Source organism: Pseudophryne corroboree, chromosome 3, assembly GCF_028390025.1.
Source record: "Pseudophryne corroboree isolate aPseCor3 chromosome 3, aPseCor3.hap2, whole genome shotgun sequence".
NCBI lineage: Eukaryota > Metazoa > Chordata > Amphibia > Anura > Myobatrachidae > Pseudophryne > Pseudophryne corroboree.
In genome coordinates this window covers 188,376,091-188,384,951 of record NC_086446.1, presented here as the reverse complement: position 1 = coordinate 188,384,951, position 8,861 = coordinate 188,376,091, and the positions used below count along the sequence as shown (strand labels likewise).

At 51.0% G+C, this 8,861-nt stretch overlaps 1 long non-coding RNA gene across 1 annotated transcript in view; it reads right to left on the bottom strand.

Moving 5' to 3' along the window:
• Nucleotides 1-696: 696 nt before the first annotated feature.
• Nucleotides 697-8,861, bottom strand: part of LOC135057577 (uncharacterized) — a 58,474-nt gene continuing 50,309 nt past the window's right edge. Inside the window, exons 3-5 of the long non-coding RNA XR_010244215.1 lie at nt 2,877-2,997; nt 2,459-2,562; nt 697-923 (exon numbers count right to left, since the gene is read on the bottom strand). This is a non-coding gene — a long non-coding RNA (uncharacterized LOC135057577). The remainder of the gene's footprint in view (nt 924-2,458; nt 2,563-2,876; nt 2,998-8,861) is intronic.

The following is an 8,861-nucleotide window of genomic DNA, read 5'->3' as shown; positions in this document are numbered from 1 at the left end:
ACCTCCCCCCACCCACAGTCTAATCCTAACCCCCGCCTGACGCCTAAACCTAATCTACCCACTTGATGCCTAAACCTAACCCTCCCTCACTCGCAGCCTAACCATCCCCAGGGGTCCCTAACCCACCCTACCTGCAGCCTAACCCTATCCTCCCCCCATCTGCAGCCTAACCCTAATCCCTCCGCCTGATGCCTAACCCTCTCCCTCTCCCCACCCCCTAACCCTGCCTGTCCGCAGTCTAACCCTAACCTACCCCTTTGTGCCTAACCCTCCCGCGGAGGTGCCTAATCCTAACCTCCATCCCTGCTGCCTAAACCTAACCCTCCCACTCCCGCAGCCTAACCACCCCCCCTCCGTCCCTGCTGCCTAAACCTAACCCTCCCTCCTTCGCAGCCCAACCACTCCTGGGGGTGCCTAACCCTAACCCACCTTACCCGCAGCCTAATGCAAACCTCCAGCGCCTGACGCCTAAACCTAACCCTCCCTCCCACGCAGCCTAACAACCACCGGGGGTGCCTATCCCACCCTATCCGCAGCCTAACCCTAACCTCCCCCCACCTGCAGCCTAACCCTAACCCTCCCGCCTGATGCCTAAACCTAACCCCTCTGCCTGATGCCTAAACCTAACCCTCCCCTGCAGCCTAACCACCCCCCCCCGCCCGTGCCTGATGCCTAAACCTAACCCCCCTTGCCCAGCCCTAAACCTATGATCGTGGGTATACGGCCGTCGGTATCCTTGCCCATTCGGAGATCCAACGTAGGGATTCTAAAGAGTGTCGGGATCCCAGTGTCAGTATTCTGACTGCCATAAACCCAACAGCCGGCATCTTTACCGCTTCTCCTAATAGGTAATGCATATGTCCCAACATTTGGAGCATGTGTCCGCAGCTCTCCCCCCAGGGCAGCTATTCAGGGATCACCCACTGCGTGTAGACGAAGAGGAAGAGATGAAAAATCATTGTTAGTGGATGAACAAGCAGAGAGACAAACTGCAAACAGTGGTGTGGTTGTGTAGAGAGAAAAATCTCTCTATGTAAATATGTTACTCTAACTACTGAGGACATGGAAAATACCTAAAATAAGGACAATTGTCCCAAAGGGCCAATTGTTTTTATACAATACACACATTGGGGGGATAAGTTCTCTCTTATAGTAATTAGTGGGTACCTTCAGAAAAGAAATATGACCAGTAAATAATAAAAGCTATAAATTGCTAACATTTAGGGGTCAATCCAATTAGGTACGAGTTACCATTGCTGCGATGTTTCAACAGCATCCAAACTCACACCCTTTGTGGCCAGATTCAGCGTATGGGGCTACCAGAAAGTGCGGCTGTTGTAAGACAAACTCGCACCTAATTAAAGTGACCCCATAGTTGTTAAATGTGATAAAATAGTAAAACGTTATGGTGTAATTGTGGGCCTGATTCAGTTGTGGTTGTTGAAGCGATCACTGCTGCAGTCTTGCCATTCACAATTGCATCGTAAGTCTTTGCAGTCGTAGGCTGAGCAAGTCTCCTAGACACATGGGGCTCTCCAGCAGCAACACAGGTCACAATGGGTAATTTATGCACGCACATGGAGCGGCGTTTGAATGGACCTGACACGCCTGTATACAGTTAGCCATCCCCGTTACCACCTCAGACGCTGACTTCCTGTCAATCACTTTGTGATGTGATCCTCTATGTGAGCTTGATTTAATTTTGTGCGCATGCACAGTGAAAAAGCATTGAGCCACTTGGTGCAACAGCAGCTCTGCGTCCGCATCTGAATCAGGCCCCCTAAGCGGTAATGAGAAGGACTGTAGGTAAAGGACTGTCACCTTTATTATATGTAAAAATAGGGAAACAGTCACTTGTTACAGCTCCAATTCAGATCATTTATACCATTCTGTACCATTTCATCATTTGGTTATTCTATGGGGGAGATGTATTAAGCCCTGGAGAGTGTTAAGTGGAGAGAGGTAAAGTACCAGCCAATAAGCTCCTAACTTCCATCTTACATGCTGTGTTTGAAAAATGACAACTAGGAGCTGATTAGTTGTTAGTTTATCTCTCTCCACTTTATCACTCTCCCAGGCTTTGTACACCTGCCCCCAGTTCACTTATATACTGTAAATGTCAGCCAATTCACTATCTCCCCCGATCTGTATTGTTCTTCCCCCGATCTGTATGTTCTGTGTCATGCTCTCCCCACCCTTCCTGTTTTACTGTATTATAGTATGTTCTACATCTCGCAACCCCCAAAAGTGTATGTCCTTCCTCTATATGTCCTATAGAGAAAGTCACAATTTCTATGTTTTTGTCTTGTGCACCCACAACATCTGAATGTGCTATACCAAGTTGCCCCCTTCTGCATGTTTTGTATTGTTCACTCTCCCCCACCATAGACCCTATGTTTTGTACTGTGCTCTCAATACCCCCCACCACACACACAATTAAACAAGTGTGGTAACTTACCTCCTGCATGCTATTCTCCAGTCACTAATTCCTCTGTGACCCCTCCCGTCGTCTTCAACTGACACTCTGCAAATCTCTTTGCCAGAACTTTGCCAAATGATGATCTAAATAACCAGAATTTCCTGGTCAGATATACTATGTGTATAATTATACTACTACATTTTGTTATGTACTTTCATTTTTATTCATTTGCAATTTATCTATTTTATTGACTTTTTATCCAAAACCCAAGATCCTTTCTCATAGAGACCCAAGTTATCTGCTTCAGGTCTTCCCTAGGGCTAGGACCATGTTAGTATTATACACTGGGCCTAATTCAGACCTGATTGCAGCAGCAAATTTGTTCTCTAATGGTCAAAAATATATGCACTGCAGGTGGGGCAGATGTAACATGTGCAGAGAGAATATGATAACTTACCTCCTGCATGTTATACTCCAGTCGTTGCTACCTCTGCGACCCCTCCCGTCGTCTTCAACTGACACTTTGCAGATCTCTTTGCCGGTCACCCGACACTCTGCAATTCTCTTTGCCAGATGATCTGAAAAACACAAAAGACTATCATTAAGCATAGTGCTAGTTTAAGTACAATAAAATGTCCATGAGTCAACCAGTTTTCCAATTTTCCTTAAACCAAACAAGATACTTTCAAAGTTATCAATGTCACATTTATCTATTTTATTAACTTTTTCATCCCAAAGCCACGATCCTGCCTCATAGAGACCCAGGTAACCTGCATGTGTGCTTATCCTCCATACTGCCCTCTTTATTCCTATTACGCTACATTTTTATTCCTAAATTATGTAGTTCCTTCCTGCGCTTCTCCTATTTATGTGTCCTTGTACCTGTATTCCCTGTTCTGTCTATCTTGTCTTGCCTTTCAGCTGATTATACTGCACTCTATCTTCCTTACCCCTCTCCATGATACCCTGCTATGTAGGACTCACCTCCTCCTACCTGTCTCCCTGCATGGAAACTGGAAACGTCAGCAGCTGTAGATAGAATGTTACAGGAAGAAGCATTGTGATGTCCATGATGATGGGCCTATTTATGCGGTGTCTACGTATGTAATGCGGTGTCTACATATGTAATGTGGTGGCTATGTATGTAATGTGGTGCTGATCATATAATGTGGTGCTATACGTGTAGTGCGGTGCTATACCTGTAATGCTGTGCTATTTGTGTTATGTGGTGCTATTTGTGTAATGCAGTGCTATACGTGTAATGTGGTGCTATACGTGTAATGCAGTGCTATTTGTATAATGTGGTGCTATTCATGTAATAATGAGTTGGCTATGTATGTAATATGGTGGCTATGTATGTAATCAGGGGCGGATTGGCCACTGGGACAGATTCTGCTGCACTGGTCCCCTGTGTCTGTGTTTCACTACTTGTGTGTGCTCCTGTGGAGATGTGCCCTGTACTACACGGCACATCGTGGCAGCGGCGGGTGTCCGGTGCAGGGACCAGATATTTCCCTGCACCGGACTGTCGGCAGCGGCGGGTAGCGGCGCGGCGGCGCTTTAAACTTGGCGCCACTTGGGCCGCCATAGAGAAGCACCGCCGGCGTCTGTTGAAACCCGGCGCCGTCCGCGAGCCAATCGCGGCTCGCGGGGCACCGGCCAATTGGAGGCGGGCGCGGCGAGCCAATAGGCACTCGCCGCGTTATGGGCCCCACCCCCTGGCGTCTGACGTCAGACGCCGGGCGGGAGCCTAAGAAGAGGACCGCGTGCGGGAGCGGAGAAGACGCCGGACGGGAGCCAAAGAAGGAGGCCGCGTGGAGGAGCGGCGAAGAGCCGGACGGGGAACCGAGGCGGCGTAGAAGAAGAAGACGGCGGCCGTGGGGAGAAGAGCTCCGGCGGCCGCTAAAGAGGCCGGAAGATGTCGGCCTCCTGAAAGAAGATGTCCAGCGGCGGCTGGACTCAGAAGGATGGCGGAGGCGGCGCTGCTGGCCAGGACGGGTCAGCAGCAGAAGAGGGCGGCGGAGATCTTGTAGGGACTACAAATGAAAAAGGGGGGGGGGGGGGAAATGTGGAGATGTGCCCTGTACTACAGGGCACATCGTGGCAGCGGCGGGTGTCCGGTGCAGGGACCAGATATTTCCCTGCGCCGGACTGTCGGCGGCGGTGGGTAGCGGCGCGGCTGCGCTTTAAACTTGGCGCCACTTGGGCCGCCAATGAGAAGCGCCGCCGGCGTCTTTTCAAACCCGGCGCCGTCCGCGAGCCAATCGCGGCTCGCCGGCCAATCGGAGGCGGGCGCGGCGAGCCAATTGGCGCTCGCCTCGTCATGGGCCCCGGCGTCTGACGTCGGACACCGGGCGGGAGCCTAAGAAGAGGACCACACGCGGGAGCGGAGAAGACGCCGGGCGGGAGCCGAAGAAGGAGGCCACGTGGAGGAGCGGCGAAGAGCCGGACGGGGAACCGAGGCGGCGTAGAAGAAGAAGACGGCGGCCGTGGGGAGAAGAGCTCCGGTGGCCGCTGAAGAGGCCGGAAGATGTCGGCCTCCTGAAAGAAGATGTCCAGCGGCGGCTGGACTCAGAAGGACGGCGGAGGCGGCGCTACTGGCCAGGACGGGTCAGCAGCAGAAGAGGGCGGTGGAGATCCCTGGACCAGGTGAGGCCTCAGTGTGGCTTATCCCACCCCCCTTCCTTCAAGGACCACCAAGGACGGGCATTAGGCCCGGGGGCACAGTTCAGGCACTAGGCCTATTGCGCAGTTGAGTTTGTCACCCCCTGATTTGGTGGTTTGGGCATTAGGCCCAGGCACTGTAATTGGCTGTGTAGGCGGGCATTAGGCCCGAGGGCATATAGTGGGCATTAGGCCCAGATTAATAGGTGCGCCCCCCCAGATGATAAGGGTGGTACTGGGCGCTAGGCCCAGGCCATCCCAACGTGCACAGAGTAGGCAGGCTTGTAAGCCTGAGCCCCACTCTATAAGGTGACCCTGGGCATTAGGCCCAGATCACCCAACGGGCACCAAGATAGGCGGGCACTAGGCCCGAGGATAAAGTCAGGCCTCTGGCCTGGGTGCAGATAGGGGGCAGTAGGCCCAAGTAGGGGCACGGGAGGTGGGTGAGCTGTACAGCGCCCACTCCCTGGCGGTCTGATTTAGGTCGTTAAAGGGACAGCACCTTGGTTGTTACACTGTGAATGTGATTGCATATGTGTGTTACCGTGCAGGGCAAATTGTAAGCTTGTTAAGTCTGTGTTTAGTTTTGTTGCACCACACCCACAGAGCTAGTTTGAGGGCTCTGCCGTTGTAGTTAGTATAGGTGTGTGACACTAGGTTAGAGTTAGGCCCTGCACAGCTGTTTGTTTGCCTCCTTACAGGGACCTGTAAGAGGAGAAGACGTTCACAGTGCGGAACTGACGGTGAGTAGCATCTGTGCACGTTTGTCCCTTTGTCTGTCCCCGAGCGCCGGAATAGGGCTTTGCTCACGGACGTGAAAACCCCTTCATCACACTACGCGCGAGAGTGCGAGTGTGTGAATTCTCGGTGGCTAAGGCTTTGTGCCTGTGATGACCTTTCACGCAACCGGTGAAGGTCGCCGTCACCCCTGGGGTATCCCCTTTCCCGGTGGAAGAAGGGTTGATACCCCCCCTTAAGGTAGACTATTTTCTCCTCAGCTCGCTCGTCCGTCAGCTCCGAGAGGGAATCGCCGTGTCCGGATCCGACTAAAGATTGCCAGGTCCGTTGAAGGTTCCGGTACCTGAAGGTGAGAGAGAGCGGCGCCTGGTGAGTAGTGAAACTACACCTGCACGGCAGCAGGCACTACACGCACCGCCGCCACCCTCTTACACTCCCTCCCTGTACTGTGCTGTATGTAGTATGTGCTCCCCCTCCCTGTACTGTGCTGTATGTAGTGTGTGCTCCCTCCCTGTACTGTGCTGTATGTAGTGTGTGCTCCCTCCCTGTACTGTGCTGTATGTAGTGTGTGCTCCTCCTCCCTGTACTTTGTACCATATAAGGTTAAAAAAAGGGGTTTGTAGAATGAAAAATCAATAAAATCAGAAGTATATTAAAGGCATGACTGCAGTGTCAGTTGACACTGAAAGTGGGCATATCAGTCCTTGTATATTCAGACGTACAGATGTGCATCAGGGAAGGGTATTGTAGCAGCATATGCATAACGGGGGTTATTCCGAGTTGATCGCTCGCTGACGATTTTTGCAGCACTGCGATCAGGTAAAAAAATTGCAAAACTGCGCACATGTGCATTGTACTGGTACAAAGAGCATCGTTGTTGTGCAATGCCTTTAACGACAAATCCATTCGCACAGCCGATCGCAAGGAGATTGACCGGAAGAGGGCGTTTGTGGGTGGCAACTGACCGTTTTATGGGAGTGTTTGGGAAAAAGCAGGCGTGTCCAGGCGTTTGCAGGGCTGGTATCTGACGTCAATTCCGGGACCTCCGTTGCTAGAATCATCGCACAGATAAGTAATTACAGAGCTGGTCTTGTTTTGCACAAAATGTGTTTGTGTCGCCCGGCTGCACTTGCGATCGCACACTTGCAAAGCGAAAATACACCCCCCCCGTGGGTGATGACAATGCGTTTGCATGGCTGCTAAAAGTAGCTAGCGAGCGATCAACTCAGAATGAGGGCCACAGTCACAGGTAAACGATAGCATAACGTAAAGCAAAGGAGGCCCCAACTGTGTCTATCTCAGGATCAGGACCTCTGAGGAGTGGCCCCACCCTCTTGACAGGCCCCTCCCCCTCAACAGACTCCACCCTCATTAGGGCTGCTTCCATAAATTTCCCGGGCTGGTGTTCGATCCCAAACCGCCCCTGGGTTAGAGTATTACGGATAGGGTAGAGTTGATTTAGCAGTTTGGGTTAGGATATTAGGCATAAGCTGGATACACACTGGAGCAATGGGGATTTGTTAAGACATCGGAACGAATCCCCGTCAGCCCGGATTGCCTGTACACACAGGAGCGACTTTAATGAAGGACGGAACAATCATGTTCTGTCCTTCAGCAGCATACTACAGGATGCTAGCGATATCGTCAGATTTGATGTGCTGCACATGAAAAGTGATACTGTCACTAGCAATGGTTTGTTGAGCCCAGTGATACTGCTGTTGCTTGTTTTCTTCCTCATAGTGTTTCAATATTGCTATAAATAGTGATATGAATTGCTTGGGGGCGGGGGGAAAGGGGGATGACAACCAGTATCTTGCCTAGGGCCCCATGAGGTCTAAATCTGGGTCTGACTATTGGCAATATCTCCAATTTGTAACTCCTATAGATATACAATATGATACATCTCCCCCATTGTGTCTGATGCCCATGCTGGATGGAATTCAAAAGGCCAAAAGGCCAGATAATTGTAGTCCCTTTGGGTCCTTTGCAGGAGGTACTACACTAAAGGGGGGTACTCACGGAGTGATCGCTGCTTAAAATCTAAGCAATCTGACTAGATTGCATAGATTTTATGTCTGATCTCTCCGTGTGTAGCCCCTACAGCGATAGCGACGCGCATCGCTATCGCTGGTGCTAGATTGGCTTGCCGTGCAGGCCAATCTAGCGGGTCGCTCAATTCACCCGCTGGGTGAAATGAGCGGCCCCCCCGTCTCCCCCCACACGCTCAGCACAGATCGCGCTGTGCTGAGCGGCGGGAGAGATGTGTGCTGAGCGGTTCGCTCAGCACACATCTCTCCCGCATCGGCCAGTGAGTACTGGCCTTAAGATTTACTGATTTCTCTTCCCCCAATAAAATGGGCAAGCATTTTCTAACAGTGCCTCCCATCTGCTGACATTTTCTGAGACTCAGCAACCACCAATTTATATTGTATTCTTGTTACACATTTTGGATAGAATTATCTCATCATCATCTGCTGAATCTGCCAGTTTATCAGTGGGTTTGTGTCTGAAGGCTGGCATGTCAGCTGAGAAGCGGCGTCACATTCCAGTCTTTTCTGAGGATAGACACAATAGCAGTCCGTGGCTTTGGACAAGTTATTATCTCGTCAATCACATCGGCCTCTTTCTCTTCTTCAGTGGGCCCAGTTTCCTTAATTTTAGGATTGGACAACACACTCATTATGGCTGGCTGATTGAGGACCTAATTAGTTCTTTTAGCTTTCGAAACCTCCATCTCCTTCCTTTGCGAACTAGCAGCCAGTTGACTTGGGTTGATGCTCCTAGAATGATGGTTGTTGTAAATGTCTCTTTAGATGACTAGCTCTACATCACAGGGGATAAATCCCACTGCCACACTTTCACATCCAGGGGGAGATGTATCAGACCTCAGAGAAGAGAGAATCCCCGGGGTGGGGGGGGGGGGGTGGGGGTGGGGGGCATGTCTAGCACCGCCTTTTGGGCATGTCTAGCACCATCCAGGGACATGACTAGAACTATTTTACATTCTCTCAGTAAAGTCACATGGCTTAATCTAATTTCT